A 19,993-nucleotide genomic window follows, 5' to 3' on the forward strand; every position below is an offset into this window, starting at 1 on the left:
GCTATATATGACATGCTGACTGTTACCTAGAAATACTCACCTGCCGGTCATTACCTGCTATATATGACATGCTGGGTGTTATCTAGAATTACTCACTTGTCGGTCATTACCTGCTGTATATGACATGCTGGCTGTTACCTAGAGATACTTACCTGTTGATCATTACCTGCTATATATGACATGCTGGCTGTTACCTAGAGATACTTACCTGTTGATCATTACCTGCTATATATGACATGCTGACTGTTACCTAGAGATACTCACCTGCCGACCCTTACCTGCTATATATGACATGTTGACTGTTACCTAGAGATACTCACCTGTCGGTCATTACCTGCTATATATGACATGCTGGCTGTTACCTAGAGATACTCACCTGCCGGTCATTACCTGCTGTATATGACATGCTGACTGTTACCTAGAGATACTTACCTGTCGGCCATTACCTGCTATATATGACATGCTGGCTGTTACCTAGAAATACTCACCTGCTGATCATTACCTGCTGTATATGACATGCTGGCTGTTACCTAGAGATACTTACCTGTTGATCATTACCTGCTATATATGACATGCTGACTGTTACCTAGAGATACTTACCTGTTGATCATTACCTGCTATATATGACATGCTGGCTGTTACCTAGAAATACTCACCTGCTGGTCATTACCTGCTATATCTGACATGCTGACTGTTACCTAGAAATACTCACCTTTCGGTCATTACCTGCTATATATGACATGCCTGCTGTTACCTAGAAATACTCACCTGCTGATCATTACCTGCTGTATATGACATGCTGGCTGTTACCTAGAGATACTTACCTGTTGATCATTACCTGCTATATATGACATGCTGACTGTTACCTAGAGATACTTACCTGTTGATCATTACCTGCTATATATGACATGCTGGCTGTTACCTAGAAATACTCACCTGCTGGTCATTACCTGCTATATCTGACATGCTGACTGTTACCTAGAAATACTCACCTGTCGGTCATTACCTGCTATATATGACATGCTGGCTGTTACCTAGAGATACTCACCTGCCGGTCATTATCTGCTATATATGACATGCTGGCTGTTACCTAGAATTACTCACCTGTCGGTCATTACCTGCTATATATGACATGCTGGCTGTTACCTAGAATTACTCACCTGTCGGCCATTACCTGCTGTATATGACATGCTGACTGTTACCTAGAAATACTCACCTGTTGGTCATTACCTGCTGTATATGACATGCTGACTGTTACCTAGAAATACTCACCTGTTGGTCATTACCTGCTATATATGACATGCTGGCTGTTACCTAGAGATACTTACCTGTTGGTCATTACCTGCTATATATGACATGCTGGCTGTTACCTAGAATTACTCACCTGTCGGCCATTACCTGCTGCATATGACATGCTGACTGTTACCTAGAGATACTCACCTGTCGGCCATTACCTGCTATATATGACATGCTGACTGTTACCTAGAGATACTTACCTGTTGATCATTACCTGCTATATATGACATGCTGGCTGTTACCTAGAAATACTCACCTGTTGGTCATTACCGGCTATATATGACATGCTGACTGTTACCTAGAAATACTCACCTGCTGATCATTACTGGCTATATCTGACATGCTGGCTGTTACCTAGAAATACTCAAATGCTGATCATTACCTGCTATATATGACATGCTGGCTGCTACCTAGAGATACTTACCAGTTGATTATTACCTGCTATATATGACATGCTGGCTGCTACCTAGAAATACTCACCAGTTGATCATTACCTGCTATATATGACATGCTGACTGTTACCTAGAGATACTCACCTGCCGGCCATTACCTGCTATATATGACATGCTGGCTGTTACCTAGAAATACTCACCTGTTGGTCATTACCTGCTATATATGTCATGCTGGCTGTTACCTAGAAATACTCACCTGCCAGTCATTACCTGCTATATATGACATGCTGGCTGTTACCTAGAAATACTCACCTGTTGGTCATTACCGGCTATATATGACATGCTGACTGTTACCTAGAAATACTCACCTGCCGGTCATTACCTGCTATATATGACATGCTGGCTGCTACCTAGAGATACTTACCTGCTGGTCATTACCGGCTATATATGACATGCTGGGTGTTACCTAGAGATACTCACCTGCCGGCCATTACCTGCTATATCTGACATGCTGGCTGTTACCTAGAAATACTCACCTGCTGATCATTACCTGCTATATATGACATGCTGGCTGTTACCTAGAAATACTCACCTGTTGGTCATTACCTGCTATATCTGACATGCTGACTGTTACCTAGAAATACTCACCTGTCGGTCATTACCTGCTATATATGACATGCTGACTGTTACCTAGAGATACTTACCTGTTGGTCATTACCTGCTATATATGACATGCTGGCTGTTACCTAGAAATACTCACCTGCTGGTCATTACCTGCTATATCTGACATGCTGACTGTTACCTAGAAATACTCACCTGCTGATCATTACCTGCTATATATGTCATGCTGGCTGTTACCTAGAAATACTCACCTGCTGGTCATTACTGGCTATATCTGACATGCTGGCTGTTACCTAGAAATACTCACCTGCTGGTCATTACTGGCTATATCTGACATGCTGGCTGTTACCTAGAAATACTCACCTGCTGGTCATTACTGGCTATATCTGACATGCTGGCTGTTACCTAGAAATACTCACCTGCTGATCATTACCTGCTATATATGACATGCTGGCTGTTACCTAGAAATACTCACCTGTTGGTCATTACCTGCTATATCTGACATGCTGACTGTTACCTAGAAATACTCACCTGCTGATTATTACCTGCTATATATGTCATGCTGGCTGTTACCTAGAGATACTTACCAGTTGATTATTACCTGCTATATATGACATGCTGGCTGCTACCTAGAGATACTTACCAGTTGATTATTACCTGCTATATATGACATGCTGGCTGTTACCTAGAAATACTCACCTGTCGGCCATTACCTGCTATATATGACATGCTGGCTGTTACCTAGAAATACTCACCTGCCGGTCATTACCTGCTATAGCTGACATGCTGACTGTTACCTAGAAATACTCACTAACTACCTATTACCTTACAGATAATGCACTGGTATTACAAGTTAGTCTCGTTCTCATGCCGTCACACACAGCATCAGAAGCTAGTGCAGCACAAGGGGTAGTCGCGATGTGCAGCATATTCGAATATATATGTATATGCTTATATACATATATATTTATGTGTTTATATGTGTACATTCACATGTTAACACAAATATATATATATATATATGTATATAAGCATATACCTATACTGTATATTTACACGGAACACACAGTCCCCATAAACCGCAATGTAAAGGCACTTTTCAGTGCCATTTTTTTCTAACACTCTACACCCGCCAACATTAAGCCCAAAAAACTGCTTTGTGCAGTTATTTGTAATAAAATTAAAGATTTTTCATTTTATTTTTTAAATAAAGGCATACTTTACATAATTTTAGGGACAATTGGGGGACATTTATAAAATTAATCAGAGATCTGATCTCTAGTTAATTTTATGAGCACTTGTAATGGCTGGTAATTTATTGCGACCCGTAATCTAGCCCAATATATGCTAATTATAATAAGGAACAGATATGTAGTAGGTTTAGGCTTGTTAAAGGGATACTAAACCCACATTTTTTTTCTTTCATGGTTCAGATAGACAATATAATTTTACCAGTGGCGTCACTAGGGTTGGTGTCACCCGGTGCGGTAAGTTATGGTGTCACCCCCCCCCTAGAAAGCAGACACACACAAAAACACAGGCACACACACATACAAACACTCAGACACATTTAAAAACACACTCAGATGCACACACAAACACTCGGAAACACACTCAGACACACACACAAAAACACACACACAAAAACTCAGACACACACACACACACAGACACACACAAAAACTCAGACACACACACATACACACAAAAACTCACACACACACACACACACACACAAAAACTCAGACACACACACACACACACACACAAAAACTCAGACACACACGTACAAAATATGTAAACTGCACTGCATTAATTATAAAGCTCATGCCTAGAGCTGCTCCCTGGCTCAGCAGAGCATCAAATGAAAGATAAACAGAGCACTCTAAAATAAACCACTGGTTTAGGCTATAAAAATTCTGCTCTCTGACTCTGTTCCAAGTCTGTCAGTGCACAGCCCCGGGCCGCGTGCCTACCGCTTCTTATGGCCAATCACCTCTGCACTCTGCCCACCCCCAGACCCCCGCACGCCCTCCCCTCCTACCTCTTCAGTGTGCACTTAGTGTACCATAACCGTACCGGTCTGGTGGGCATCATACATGGCTCCTTCACTTTAGAGACAGTGTCAGATAGTCATGTGGTCAGGTGCCAGGCATCCCCCTTAAATTAAGGGGGATGCCTGGCACCTGACCGCATGACTGTCTGACACTGTCTCTAAAGTGATTTCCCAGTTCCCGTTTAGAGAGACAGCACAGCAGTGAGTGACTCCACTGCTCCACATGCCACTGAGCAGTGAGCACAGATAGGCAGGCAGGTTTAGGCTAGCAGCGCAACTTCGCAAGCCCCACGGCACGCCCACAACATTCATAGTGAAATTGGGTAGGGGAGGAGCAACGTACAAACAAGCAAAAGCAGCCGGGAAAACGATTTGTTGAAATTGCAGCGCTGGCTCAAGGGGCAAAAAAATTAAGGCCTAGATTTAGAGTTGGGCGGTAGCCGTCAAAACCAGCGTTAGAGGCTCCTAACGCTGGTTTTTACCGCCCTCTGGTATTTGGAGCCAGTCATTAAAGGGTCTAACGCTCACTTTCCAGCCGCGACTTTTCCATACCGCAGATCCCCTTACGTCAATTGCGTATCCTATCTTTTCAATGGGATCTTTCTAACGCTGGTATTTAGAGTCGTGGCTGAAGTGAGCGTTAGAAATCTAACGACAAAACTCCAGCCGCAGAAAAAAGTCAGTAGTTAAGAGCTTTCTGGGCTAACGCCGGTTCATAAAGCTCTTAACTACTGTGCTCTAAAGTACACTAACACCCATAAACTACCTATGTACCCCTAAACCGAGGTCCCCCCACATCGCCGCCACTATATTTAATTTTTTAACCCCTAATCTGCCGCTCCGTACACCGCCGCCAACTACGTTATCCCTATGTACCCCTAATCTACAGCCAATAGAATGCGAGCTCAATCTGATTGGCTGATTGAATCAGCCAATCGGATTGAACTTGATTCTGATTGGCTGATGGAATCCTATCAGCCAATCGGAATTTTCCTACCTTAATTCCGATTGGCTGATAGAATCCTATCAGCCAATCGGAATTCGAGGGACGCCATCTTGGATGACGTCCCTTAAAGGAACCGTCATTCGTCGGGAAGTCGTCGGAAGAAGAAGATGGGTCCGCGCTGGAGGTCTTCAAGATGGAGCCGGTCGTCATCGGATGAAGATAGAAGATGCCGCTTGGAAGAAGATGGTTGCCGGTCCGGATCTACTCTTCTTCCCGGATAGGATGAAGACTTTGGAGCCTCTTCTGGACTTCTTCAGCCGTCGCTTGATAGAAGACTTCAGCCGGATGATGGATGTCTAGCCCCCGCTTGGGCTTGGATGAAGATTTCGGAGCCTGGAACGATCGGTGATACCTGGCATGGTGAAGACAAGGTAGGAAGATCTTCAGGGGCTTAGTGTTAGGTTTATTTAAGGGGGGTTTGGGTTAGATTAGGGGTATGTGGGTGGTGGGTTGTAATGTTGGGGGGGGGGTATTGTATGTTTTTTTTTACAGGCAAAAGAGCTGAATTCTTTGGGGCATGCCCCGCAAAGGGCCCTTTTAAGGGCTGGTAAGGTAAAAGAGCTTTGAACTTTTGTAATTTAGAATAGGGTAGGGCATTTTTTTATTTTGGGGGTCTTTGTTATTTTATTAGGGGGCTTTGAGTAGGTGTAATTAGTTTAAAATTGTTGTAATTTTTTTCTAATGTTTGTAAATATTTTTTTATTTTTTGTAACTTAGTTCTTTTTTATTTTTTGTACTTTAGTTAGTTTATTTAATTGTATTTATTTGTAGGAATTGTATTTAATTTATTTATTGATAGTGTAGTGTTAGGTTTAATTGTAGATAATTGTAGGTAGTTTATTTAATTTATTTATTGATAGTGTAGTGTTAGGTTTAATTGTAACTTAGGTTAGGATTTATTTTACAGGTAATTTTGTAATTATTTTAACTAGGTAACTATTAAATAGTTATTAACTATTTAATAGCTATTGTACCTGGTTAAAATAAATACAAAGTTGCCTGTAAAATAAATATTAATCCTAAAATAGCTACAATATAATTATTATTTATATTGTAGCTATATTAGGGTTTATTTTACAGGTAAGTATTTAGATTTAAATAGGAATAATTTATTTAACAAGAGTTAATTTATTTCGTTAGATAAAAATTATATTTAATTTAGGGGGGTGTTAGTGTTAGGGTTAGACTTAGCTTTAGGGGTTAATACATTTATTATAGTAGCGGTGAGCTCCGATCGACAGATTAGGGGTTAATTATTGTAGGTAGCTGGCGGCGACGTTGTGGGGGGCAGATTAGGGGTTAATAAATATAATATAGGGGTCGGCGGTGTTAGGGGCAGCAGATTAGGGTACATAACTATAATGTATGTTGCAGCGGTGTAGGGAGCGGCAGATTAGGGGTTAATAATAATATGCAGGTGTCAGCGATAGCGGGGGCGGCAGATTAGGGGTTAATAAGTGTAAGGTTAGGGGTGTTTAGACTCGGGGTACATGTTAGAGTGTTAGGTGCAGACGTAGGAAGTGTTTCCCCATAGAAAACAATGGGGCTGCGTTAAGAGCTGAACGCTGCTTTTTTGCAGGTGTTAGTTTTTTTTTCAGCTCAAACTGCCCCATTGTTTTCTATGGGGATATCGTGCACGAGCACGTTTTTGAAGCTGGCCGCGTCCGTAAGCACCGCTGGTATCTAGAGTTGCAGTGGCGTTAAATTATGCTCTACGCTCCCTTTTTGGAGCCTAACGCACTGAAAACCCAGCCATTCTGTGAACTCTAAATACCAGCTGTATTTAAAAGGTGCGGGAGAAAAAAGCATGCGTAGCTAACGCACCCCTTTGGCCGCCAAACTCTAAATCTAGCCGTAAGTGTCTACAACTTTCCCAGTCCCACTAATGTTCACAAATGCCAGCCCCTCTAATAAAAAAATCTATGCATCTCTAGTGACGCCACTGATTACGCAACTTTCAAATTCACACCTATTATCAAATTTTCTTTGTTTTCTTGCTATCTTTATTTGAAAAGTAGGAGTTTAGGAGCCGGTCCATTTTATGTTCAGCACCCTGGAAAGCGCTTGCTGATTGGTGGCTACATTTAGTCACCAATCGGCAAGCACAACCCAGGTGCTGAACCAAAAATGGGCCGGCTCCCAAGCTTTGCATTTCTGCTTTTCAAATAAAGATAGCAAGAGAATGAAGAAAAATTTATAATAGGAGTAAATTAGAAAGTTGCTTAAAACGCATGCTCTTTCTGAATCATTAAAGAAAAATTTAAGCCTGCCATGTGCAGTTCCAGTTCTTAGGCTTCGGATATTGGGATCTCGCTAACTTAGTCTCCCCATAAACTTTAATGTGTGTTACTTTAAAAAAAAAACTAACACTTATCGCTCGTGCGCTAACCTTACACTGCGTTAGAACTACAGTGCTAAACAGAAAGGTAGCTAATTTTTAAATGTATATTTCTATATATACAGTATATATGATTTTTTTTTAAATATATATCTATAGGAATATTTACATGTATATATATATATATATATATATATATATTTAAAAATACAAAGAAAATTTTCTACTATGGGAAGAACATTGAAATGTGAAATATTTACAGTAAATATATAGTAAAACACCTTCTAAGATACTAAAATTAATTAAAATAGTTTTTTTTTTAAAGTTTTCAGGTATTCAACTGGAAAGGGCTCCAAATTGTGTATGTATATATATATGTATATCCATGTGTTTCTATGTGTATATATGTATGTATATGTTGGAGCAGTGAACAAGTGCGCATGTGCACGAAACGCGTCTGCATGGAGATCAGTTCAACTACCTGATTGTCTCTGTCACTGCTGGCTCTCTTCGTATGGATGTTTTTTACAACGTTCTTTTTATGGAATAAAGCTTTGGATTTTTATAACAGCCCTGCCTGGAGCTCTTTTCTTAATTTATCCCTCTCATATGGTGGTTTGGAATCTTTATGGTATGAGCGCTATCCGTTTTTGTATTAATATATGCACTCATTGTTTGGGGCGTGCTCAGCAGTTCCGCCCGGAGTAGCAGCCAATCCATAGACTGAAATAAGGGGGTGTGTCCCCGCCCACTCTCTTTTGTGCCGTATCCCTGTCCTCGTACCGGACTTACAGGCGAGCGCATTCTACGGTGACTCTGTGACTTTATGTATGTATATACATATATATATACAGATAAATACACATGTAGATACAAATATATTCACACACACATATATATATTTATACATACACCCCTACACATATTCAGGTATATATGAATACAATATAGCCCTTTCCAGTCAAACACCTTGTCATATAAACATTTTAACCTTTATAAACATTTTTAATTAAAGGGCCATAATACCTAAATGTTGAAACTTGAAAGTGATGCAGTATAGCTGTAAAAAGCTGACTAGAAAATATCACCTGAACATCTCTATGTAAAAAATAAAGATATTTTACTTCAAAAGTTCCTCAGTAGCCACATCCTATTGTAAAGGACTTCTAAGCAGCAAATCAGTATGGCTGTCCCGGGACAGCTGAAGGATTGAGCCTCGTGCACTCTCATGTTATTTCCCTGTTCAGTTTAAGGAAGTTTACAATGAAATCTCATGAGAGTTAAAGTGAATGTAAAGCCACTCGCTCCCGTTAACACCACATTAATCATTATCTAAAAATATGTGTACTTTAATTCATCATTATTTTAAAAAATTGTTTTTTGGCTTGTATTTTACTTTTCTATCCCTTCGCTCGAAGTACTATTCCTCCACCCGCCATCTTCGCTTTTTGATTGACATATGCTAAATATTGTCCACCAATCATTGAATCCACCTCGGGGGGACCAAACCCCTTTTCAATACGTCACTCGTTCCGAATGTGCATGCGTTAGACCGCTATTCTTCCATTCAACTCGGAAGCGCGTTCATGCTTCGCGCATGAGCTGTAGAATTTTTTTTCCGGTGTTTGTCAATTATTAAACAATCGTCCTACAGCCAGGTAAGTAGCGATCGTATCGGGTCTGATTTTAAAACTTATGTAAGCTGCTGCAATGGATGCCACAATAGTATTCAATTAATGTATTCATTCGTTGAATACTATGTAGCTATTCAACGGAATCGCCGTGGAACGCATGCGCTGTTGTGGTAATAGACGGGAGCGCGCGTTGCGAATACATAAACAGCGGGTGGGACCGCTCTATACGTAACAGGGAGTAAAATAAAGAAGTAGCGGATGGGAGGAGCTGGGCTTGAAAACAGCCGAAAATTGGTGATATAAATATAACAATTATTTGATTTTTTTATTAAAAGAAAAGTTGCGGTTTTACTAATATACACACAAGGAATTAATATGTGCCATCAAAACAATGACAATTAACATTCACTTTAAGTGAAATCTCATGAGATCACAGTAAAAGAGTTCATGACCTCAGCACTGCTGATTCTCATTGGCTGCAGTTCATTTCTTCATTTTTTTTTATTTTTTTTTACCCGCAGCTGGGCAGCAGCTGAGTATAACTTTTTACACAGAACTTACTCTGCTGAGCTGAGGAGATTGTGAGATAAAATATCTTCCTTTTTTACATAGAGATACTCAGGTGATATTTTCCTGTCAGCTTTTTACAGTTATACTGCATCAGTTTCACGTGATTTAGCATATGAGTATTATGTCCCTTTAATATTCATATGAAAAAAATGTTATTAGTGTATATATGAGTGTAACCATTTATTTTTATGTATTTATGTTGTTTGGTGCACATTTTGTTTTTTAACCCTTATCGTTTTCTTTTGCGCAAATCCGAAGTGTGTTGATTTAGTTTGCGTTCAATCAAACAAATTTGGATTAAACTTGTAATAAGTGCGCAAGTTAGCACAGTCACGATATTGCTTATCACAACCTGCATTAACTTTAGCGCGCCACTTGTAATCTAGCATTTCATTTTTAGACTTAAATTACAGGTACATATACAGTATAGATTATTACTACACATAATTAATATTTATTGTCCGTATAATGCGGAAATTGCGAAGACTGGTTGTAGTGTCTACTTGTCAACGTTCTTTCAAGTGACTCATTATCCACTCATGTCTCAGTGCACAAAAATAAAAATCTATCAACATGATACAACACATTACATCATTTAAACCAAAATAACTTTTCAATGTAATTCTATTATCAAAGTTGCTTTGTTTTCTTTGAATCTTTTTTTGAAGAGCAGCACTGCACTACTGGGGCCTAGCTGAACAAATCAGGTGAGACAATCACAGATGCCAATTATGTGCAGCCACAATTTAGCAGCTAGCTTCTAGAAGTGCACTGCTGCTCGTCAGTCTACCTAGGTATGCTTTTCAACAAAGGATACAAAGTGAACAAAGCAAATTAGACTAAAGCAGCAAATTGGAAAGTTGTTTACAACTGTATGCTCTATCTGAATCATTAAATAGAAAAACTGGGTTTCATGTCCCTTTAAGATGGTCAATAAAAATCCATTTTAGGGAGGATATCTCAATACTTACAGTAATATAATACATAGCTTGTTCATGGCTGTTAATTTGGTAAGTAACTGATATAATTTAAACATTATTTACCAGTAGAAAGATAAGACACAACACCCCAAAACAAGCAGACAAGTAAAACCATTGGATAAAATAAAATTGTTTGCATTATTCAATTGCTTCTGTTTGCGTTATTTTCTCGTTCATTGATTAAAGCAGCATATTGCGTGCACTGAACACAGCCGTTTCCCACACATTAGATTTCTGCTCTAAGATATAAATGGCATTGTCTTAACAATGAAATTAGTTTGCAGTAAATTAGGCCATAATTAAGGTTCACATTGTTGCAGACATATGTTATATCGTCTGCTCGTAATTCATTTAAAAAGACCATAAGGATTTACAGCAAATTAAAGGAATGAGTTTAAAGGAACATTAAACACTTTGAGATGGTAATATAAAATGATAAATCATATATATAAAAAATCTTTACAATATACAGGTACTTTCATTATTTATTTTGTCCCTTTTCCCTGTAATTCTAGTCTGAAATTGTGAGCTTTTCAGTTCCTGTTAGAAATGGTAGTGCAGAACACTGTTATATACCACACAGCCATTGGCTGCACACTCTAGTGACCTATTTATAACTGTCCCTAATTGGCCACAGCAGAGAAGGTAACCTAAGTTACAACATGGCAGCTCTCATTGTTTTATAGACACTAAAACTTTACACTTATTTTGTCAATATTTAAACAGCTAATGAAACTTTAAAAATACATCTACAGGTTATTCTCAGACTAATCTTTTCTTTGAATACATGATCTATCTAACATTTATTTAGTGTTTAATGTCCCTTTAAAATTGTCTGCTAATAAATCAAATGGTAGGAAAATGTGTGAACACTTCTGTACTAAAGGCAAATAGATAACTATTGTTTAGTGCAAAAGGAACAAAAATTGTGTCAAATAATTTTTTAAAAATTAGCTTATTATCAGTGCCATCCTTAGCATCCGTGGGGCCCTTGGCTCAGCCTCCTTATTCCCCTCCCCCTATATAGTTTATCTCAAGATCCAGTGTGTACTATATAAAGAATAACACTAAAAATGGCACCTCCTGATACCACAAACTCAAACAGAATGTACATTGCGCCTTTCATAGTCTCACCCTGATGACAGCATAGTGCCTTCAAGTTCAAAGCGAGGGGCCCAAAGAGCAGGCTTGATTGTTATGATACAATCACTTGATCAGTGCCGTTTTTAATTTTACTGTATTACCAATATTTTATCAGTAGGTGGCAGTATAATATAACGCATTTATTTAAAATAGTAGTCTTGTAACATTAGAAAATAATATCAGGGCGTTGTGAAGCTTTTATTTCTTTCTCATACTTATTTGTTCTCTTTCTTTTAAGGAGAGAGAGAGAAAGCGACATAGAGAGAGCCAAGAGAACGAGAGATATATAGAAAGAGATAGAGAGATAAAGAGATAGAGAGAGATAGAGAAAGAAAAATAGATAAAGAGAGAGATAGAGAGAGAAATAGAGAAAGAGAGAGATGGAGAGAGAGAGGAGAGAGAGAAATAGACAGAGAGAGATGAGAGATATAGAGAGAGCGATGGAGAGAGAAAGAGAGAGAGTGAGTGAGAGAGAGGAGAGAGATAGATAGAGAGAGAGAGAGAGAGAGAGAGAGAGGAGAAAGACAGAGAGAGAAAGAAAGAGAAAGAGGAGAGAGAGAAATAAAGAGAGATAGACAGTTAGATAGAGAGAGAGAGAAAGAGAGAAAATAGAGAGAGAAAGAGAGATAGAGAAAGGAGAGAGAGAAAGAGACAGAGAGATAGGAGAGTGAGGAGAGAGAGAAAGAAAGAGAGAGAGATAGAGAGAGAGGAGAGCGATAGAGAAAATAGATAGAGAGAGAAAGAGAGATAGAGAGGAGAGAGATAGAGAGAGGAGAGTGATAGAAAGAGAGAGAGAGAGAAAGAGATATAGAGGAGAGAGAGACAGAAAGATAGAAAGAGAGAGAAAGAGATAGAGAGATAGATAGATAGATAGATAGATAGAGAGAGATATAGAGGAGAGAGAGATAGAGAGAGGAGAGAGATAGAGAGATAGAAAGAGAGAGAAAGAGATAGAGAGATAGAGGAGAGAGAGGTAGAGAGAGAATGAGAGAGAGAAGGAGAGAGAAGGAGAGAGAGATAGAGTAGAGAGAGAGAGAGAGAGAGAGAGAGAGAAATGATTGAATAAATAAATGAATGCAGGGAGGTTGCAGCTACACCTGTGTGTAAGAGAAGGTTCATCATGTGCAACCTCCATCAATTCACTGGAAGAGAGAGAAGAACATGTACTGTACTTGTATTGCTGGGTAGAGAACCTAGAGCAGGGTTTTCAAACCTGTCCTTTTGCCTCCCTTAACAGGTCAGATTTTCAGGATTATCTTCGTTGAGAGCAGGTCAAATAATCATTGGCTAGATTATGAGTTTTGCGTTAGAGGCTATGCGGTGCTAACGAGCAGTTTATGCTCACCGCTCACTTACAGACAGCGCTGGTATTACGGGTTTTTACAACCCAGACAAGAAGTGATCGTTGAGCAAAATTTTGCTCCTTACCGCACTCCAAGACCAGCGCTGCTTACGTTAGCGGTGAGCTGGTGTAACGTGCTCGCGCACGATTTCCCCATAGGAATCAACGGGGAGAGCCGGCTGAAAAAAAACTCTAACACCTGCAAAAAAGCAGCGTAAAGCTCCTTAACGCAGCCCCATTGATTCCTATGGGGAAATACATTTTATGTCTACACCTAACACCCTAACATGAACCCCGAGTCTAAACACCCCTAATCTTACATTTATTAACCCCTAATCTGCCGCCCCCGACATCGCCGCAACCTACATTATATTATTAACCCCTAATCTTCTGCTCTGGACACCGCCGCCACCTACATTATACTTATGAACCCCTAATCTGCTGCCTCCAACATCGCTGATACCTACATTATATTTATTAACCCCTAATCTGCCGCCCCCTATGTCGCCGCCACCTACCTACATTTTTTAACCCCTAATCTGCTGCCCCCATTGTCGCCGCCACTATAATAAACATTTTAACCCCTAAACTGCCGCACTCCCGCCTCGTAAACATTAGTTAAATATTATTAACCCCTAATCAGCCGGCCCTAACATCGACGCCACCTACCTACATTTATTAACCCCTAATCTGCCGCCCCCAATGTCGCTGCCACTATAATAAAGTTATTAACCCCTAGACCTAAGTCTAACCCTAAACCTAACCCCCCTAACTTAAATATAATTAAAAGAAATCTAAATAAAATTACTATAATTAACTAAATTATTCCTATTTAAAACTAAATACTTACCTGTAAAATAAACCCTAAGCTAGCTACAATATACCTAATAGTTACATTGTAGCTAGCTTAGGGTTTATTTTTATTTTACAGGCAAGTTTGTATTGATTTTAACTAGGTAGAATAGTTATATAGTTATTAACTATTTAATAACTACCTAGCTAAAATAAATACAAAAGTACCTGTAAAATAAAACCTAACCTAAGTTACAATAACACCTAACACTACACTATAATTAAAATTTTTTACTAAATTAAATACAATTAAATACAATTAAATAAAATTATCTAAAGTACAACCCCCCCCCCACTAAATTACAGAAAATAATAAACAAATTACAAGATTTTTAAACTAATTACACCTAATCTAATCCCCCTAACAAAATAAAAAAGCCCCCCAAAATAAAAAAAGCCCTACCCTACACTAAATTACAAATAGCCTTTAAAAGGGCCTTTTGTGGGGCATTGCCCCAAAGTAATCAGCTCTCTTACCTGTAAAAAAAATTACAAATCCCCCACCAACATTAAAACCCACCACCCACACAACCAACCCTACTCTAAAACCCACCCAATACCCCCTTAAAAAACCTAACACTAACCCCTTGAAGATCACCTTACCGGGAGAAGTCTTCATCCAACCGGGTCAAAGTCCTCAACGAAGCCGGGAGAAGTCTTCATCCAGGCCGGGCGAAGTGGTCCTCCAGACAGGCAGAAGTCTTCATCCAGACGGTATCTTCTATCTTCATCCTTCCGGATCGGAGCGGCTCCATCTTCAAGACATCCGACGCGGAGCATCCTCTTCAATTGACGGCTAACACTGAATGAAGGTACCTTTAAGTGACGTCATCCAAGATGGCGTCCCTTCAATTCCGATTGGCTGATAGAATTCTATCAGCCAATCGGAATTAAGGTAGAAAATATCCTATTTGCTGATGCAATCAGCCAATAGGATTGAAGTTAAATCCTATTGGCTGATCCAATCAGCCAATAGAATGCGAGCTCAATCCTATTGGCTGATTAGATCAGCCAATAGGATTGAACTTCAATCCTATTGGCTGATTGCATCAGCCAATAGGATTTTTCCTACCTTAATTCCGATTGGCTGATAGAATTCTATCAGCCAATCAGAATTGAAGGGACGCCATCTTGGATGACGTCACTTAAAGGTACCTTCATTCTGTGTTAGCCGTCGATTGAAGAGGATGTTCTGCGTCGGATGTCTTGAAGATGGACAATCTCCGAGCTGGATGGATGAAGATAGAAGATGCCGTCTGGATGAAGACTTCTGCCCGCCTGGAGGACAACTTCAGCCGGCTTAGATGAAGACTTCTCCCAGCTTCGTTGAGGACTTCGGCCCGGTTGGGTGAAGACTTCTCCCGGTAAGGTGATCTTCAAGGGGTTAGTGTTAGGTTTTTTTAAGGGGGTATTGGGTGGGTTTTAGAGTAGGGTTGGTTGTGTGGGTGGTGGGTCTTAATGTTGGGGGGGGGATTTGTAAAATTTTTTACAGGTAAAAGAGCTGATTACTTTGGGGCAATGCCCTGCAAAAGGCCCTTTAAAGGGCTATTTGTAATTTAGTGTAGGGTAGGGCTTTTTTATTTTGGGGGGGCTTCTTTATTTTGTTAGGGGGATTAGATTAGGTGTAACTAGTTTAAAAATCTTGTAATTTGTTTATTATTTTCTGTAATTTAGTGGGGGGGTTTTGTACTTTAGATAATTTTATTTAATTGTATTTAATTGTATTTAATTTAGTTAATTTATTTAATTATAGTGTAGTGTTAGGTGTAATTGTAACTTAGGTTAGGTTTTATTTTACAGGTCAATTTGTATTTATTTTAGCTAGGTAGTTATTAAATAGTTAATAACTATTTAGTAACTATTCTACCTAGTTAAAATAAATACAAACTTGCCTAAAAATATAAATAAACCCGAAGCTACATAGTAGATACAATGTAACTATTAGTTATATTGCAGCTAGCTTAGGGTTTATTTTACAGGTATTTAGTTTTAAATAGGAATAATTTAGTTAATGATAGTAATTTTATTTAGATTTATTTAAATTATATTTAAGTTAGGGGGTGTTAGGCTCAGGGTTAGACTTAGATTTAGGGGTTAATAACTTTAGTATAGTGGCGGCGACGTTGGGGGCGGCAGATTAGGGGTTAATAAATGTAGGTAGGTGTCGGTGATGTTAGGGCCGGCAGATTAGGGGTTAATAATAGTTAACTAATGTTTTGCAAGGCGGGGAGTGCGGCGGTTTAGGGGTTAATATATTTATTATAGTGCCGGCGACAATGGGGCAGCAGATTAGGGGTTAAAAAGTGTAGGTAGGTGGCGGCGACATAGGGGGCGGCAGATTAGGGGTTAATAAATATAATGTAGGTATCAGCGATGTTGGAGGCAGCAGATTAGGGGTTCATAAGTATAATGTAGGTGGCGGCGGTGTCCAGAGCAGAAGATTAGGGGTTAATAATATAATGTAGGTTGCGGCGATGTCGGGGGCGGCAGATTAGGGGTTAATAAATGTAAGATTAGGGGTGTTTAGACTCGGGGTTCATGTTAGGGTGTTAGGTGTAGACATAAAATGTATTTCCCCATAGGAATCAATGGGGCTGCGTTAAGGAGCTTTACGCTGCTTTTTTGCAGGTGTTAGAGTTTTTTTTCAGCCGGCTCTCCCCGTTGATTCCTATGGGGAAATCGTGCGCGAGCACGTTACACCAGCTCACCGCTAACGTAAGCAGCGCTGGTCTTGGAGTGCGGTAAGGAGCAAAATTTTGCTCAACGATCACTTCTTGTCTGGGTTGTAAAAACCCGTAATACCAGGCTCTGTCTGTAAGTGAGCGGTGAGCATAACTGCTCGTTAGCACCCGGCATAGCTCTAACGCAAAACTCATATCTAGCCAATGATTATTTGACCTGCTCTCAACGAAGATAATCTGAAAATCTGACCCCTTGTAAGGGAGGGCATAAGGACAGGATTGAAAACCCCTGCTCTAGGTTCTCTACCCAGCTAATACAAGTACAGTACATGTTCTTCTCTCTCTTCCAGTGAATTGATGGAGGTTGCACATGATGAACCTTCTCTTACACACAGGTGTAGCTGCAACCTCCCTGCATTCATTTATTTATTCAATCATTTCTCTCTCTCTCTCTCTCTCTCTCTACTCTATCTCTCTCTCCTTCTCTCTCCTTCTCTCTCTCATTCTCTCTCTACCTCTCTCTCCTCTATCTCTCTATCTCTTTCTCTCTCTTTCTATCTCTCTATCTCTCTCCTCTCTCTATCTCTCTCTCCTCTATATCTCTCTCTATCTATCTATCTATCTATCTATCTCTCTATCTCTTTCTCTCTCTTTCTATCTTTCTGTCTCTCTCTCCTCTATATCTCTTTCTCTCTCTCTCTCTTTCTATCACTCTCCTCTCTCTATCTCTCTCCTCTCTATCTCTCTTTCTCTCTCTATCTATTTTCTCTATCGCTCTCCTCTCTCTCTATCTCTCTCTCTTTCTTTCTCTCTCTCCTCACTCTCCTATCTCTCTGTCTCTTTCTCTCTCTCCTTTCTCTATCTCTCTTTCTCTCTCTATTTTCTCTCTTTCTCTCTCTCTCTATCTAACTGTCTATCTCTCTTTATTTCTCTCTCTCCTCTTTCTCTTTCTTTCTCTCTCTGTCTTTCTCCTCTCTCTCTCTCTCTCTCTCTCTCTATCTATCTCTCTCCTCTCTCTCACTCACTCTCTCTCTTTCTCTCTCCATCGCTCTCTCTATATCTCTCATCTCTCTCTGTCTATTTCTCTCTCTCCTCTCTCTCTCCATCTCTCTCTTTCTCTATTTCTCTCTCTATCTCTCTCTTTATCTATTTTTCTTTCTCTATCTCTCTCTATCTCTTTATCTCTCTATCTCTTTCTATATATCTCTCGTTTCTCTTTGGCTCTCTCTATGGTCGCTTTCTCTCTCTCTCCTTAAAAGAAAGAGAACAAATAAGTATGAGAAAGAAATAAAAGCTTCACAAAACGCCCTCCACCCTGATATTATTTTCTAATGTTACAAGACTACTATTTTAATAAATGCGTTATATTATACTGCCACCTACTGATAAAATATTGGTAATACAGTAAAATTAAAAACGGCACTGATCAAGTGATTGTATCATAACAATCAAGCCTGCTCTTTGGGCCCCTCGCTTTGAACTTGAAGGCACTATTGCTGTCATCAGGGTGAGACTATGAAAGGCGCAATGTACATTCTGTTTGAGTTTGTGGTATCAGGAGGTGCCATTTTTAGTGTTATTCTTTATATAGTACACACTGGATCTTGAGATAAACTATATAGGGGGAGGGGAATAAGGAGGCTGAGCCAAGGGCCCCACGGATGCTAAGGATGGCACTGATAATAAGCTAATTTTTAAAAAATTATTTGACACAATTTTTGTTCCTTTTGCACTAAACAATAGTTATCTATTTGCCTTTAGTACAGAAGTGTTCACACATTTTCCTACCATTTGATTTATTAGCAGACAATTTTAAAGGGACATTAAACACTAAATAAATGTTAGATAGATCATGTATTCAAAGAAAAGATTAGTCTGAGAATAACCTGTAGATGTATTTTTAAAGTTCATTAGCTGTTTAAATATTGACAAAATAAGTGTAAAGTTTTAGTGTCTATAAAACAATGAGAGCTGCCATGTTGTAACTTAGGTTACCTTCTCTGCTGTGGCCAATTAGGGACAGTTATAAATAGGTCACTAGAGTGTGCAGCCAATGGCTGTGTGGTATATAACAGTGTTCTGCACTACCATTTCTAACAGGAACTGAAAAGCTCACAATTTCAGACTAGAATTACAGGGAAAAGGGACAAAATAAATAATGAAAGTACCTGTATATTGTAAAGATTTTTTATATATATGATTTATCATTTTATATTACCATCTCAAAGTGTTTAATGTTCCTTTAAACTCATTCCTTTAATTTGCTGTAAATCCTTATGGTCTTTTTAAATGAATTACGAGCAGACGATATAACATATGTCTGCAACAATGTGAACCTTAATTATGGCCTAATTTACTGCAAACTAATTTCATTGTTAAGACAATGCCATTTATATCTTAGAGCAGAAATCTAATGTGTGGGAAACGGCTGTGTTCAGTGCACGCAATATGCTGCTTTAATCAATGAACGAGAAAATAACGCAAACAGAAGCAATTGAATAATGCAAACAATTTTATTTTATCCAATGGTTTTACTTGTCTGCTTGTTTTGGGGTGTTGTGTCTTATCTTTCTACTGGTAAATAATGTTTAAATTATATCAGTTACTTACCAAATTAACAGCCATGAACAAGCTATGTATTATATTACTGTAAGTATTGAGATATCCTCCCTAAAATGGATTTTTATTGACCATCTTAAAGGGACATGAAACCCAGTTTTTTCTATTTAATGATTCAGATAGAGCATACAGTTGTAAACAACTTTCCAATTTGCTGCTTTAGTCTAATTTGCTTTGTTCACTTTGTATCCTTTGTTGAAAAGCATACCTAGGTAGACTGACGAGCAGCAGTGCACTTCTAGAAGCTAGCTGCTAAATTGTGGCTGCACATAATTGGCATCTGTGATTGTCTCACCTGATTTGTTCAGCTAGGCCCCAGTAGTGCAGTGCTGCTCTTCAAAAAAAGATTCAAAGAAAACAAAGCAACTTTGATAATAGAATTACATTGAAAAGTTATTTTGGTTTAAATGATGTAATGTGTTGTATCATGTTGATAGATTTTTATTTTTGTGCACTGAGACAT

Source organism: Bombina bombina, chromosome 9 (assembly GCF_027579735.1).
Source record: "Bombina bombina isolate aBomBom1 chromosome 9, aBomBom1.pri, whole genome shotgun sequence".
In the NCBI taxonomy this organism is placed as follows: domain Eukaryota; kingdom Metazoa; phylum Chordata; class Amphibia; order Anura; family Bombinatoridae; genus Bombina; species Bombina bombina.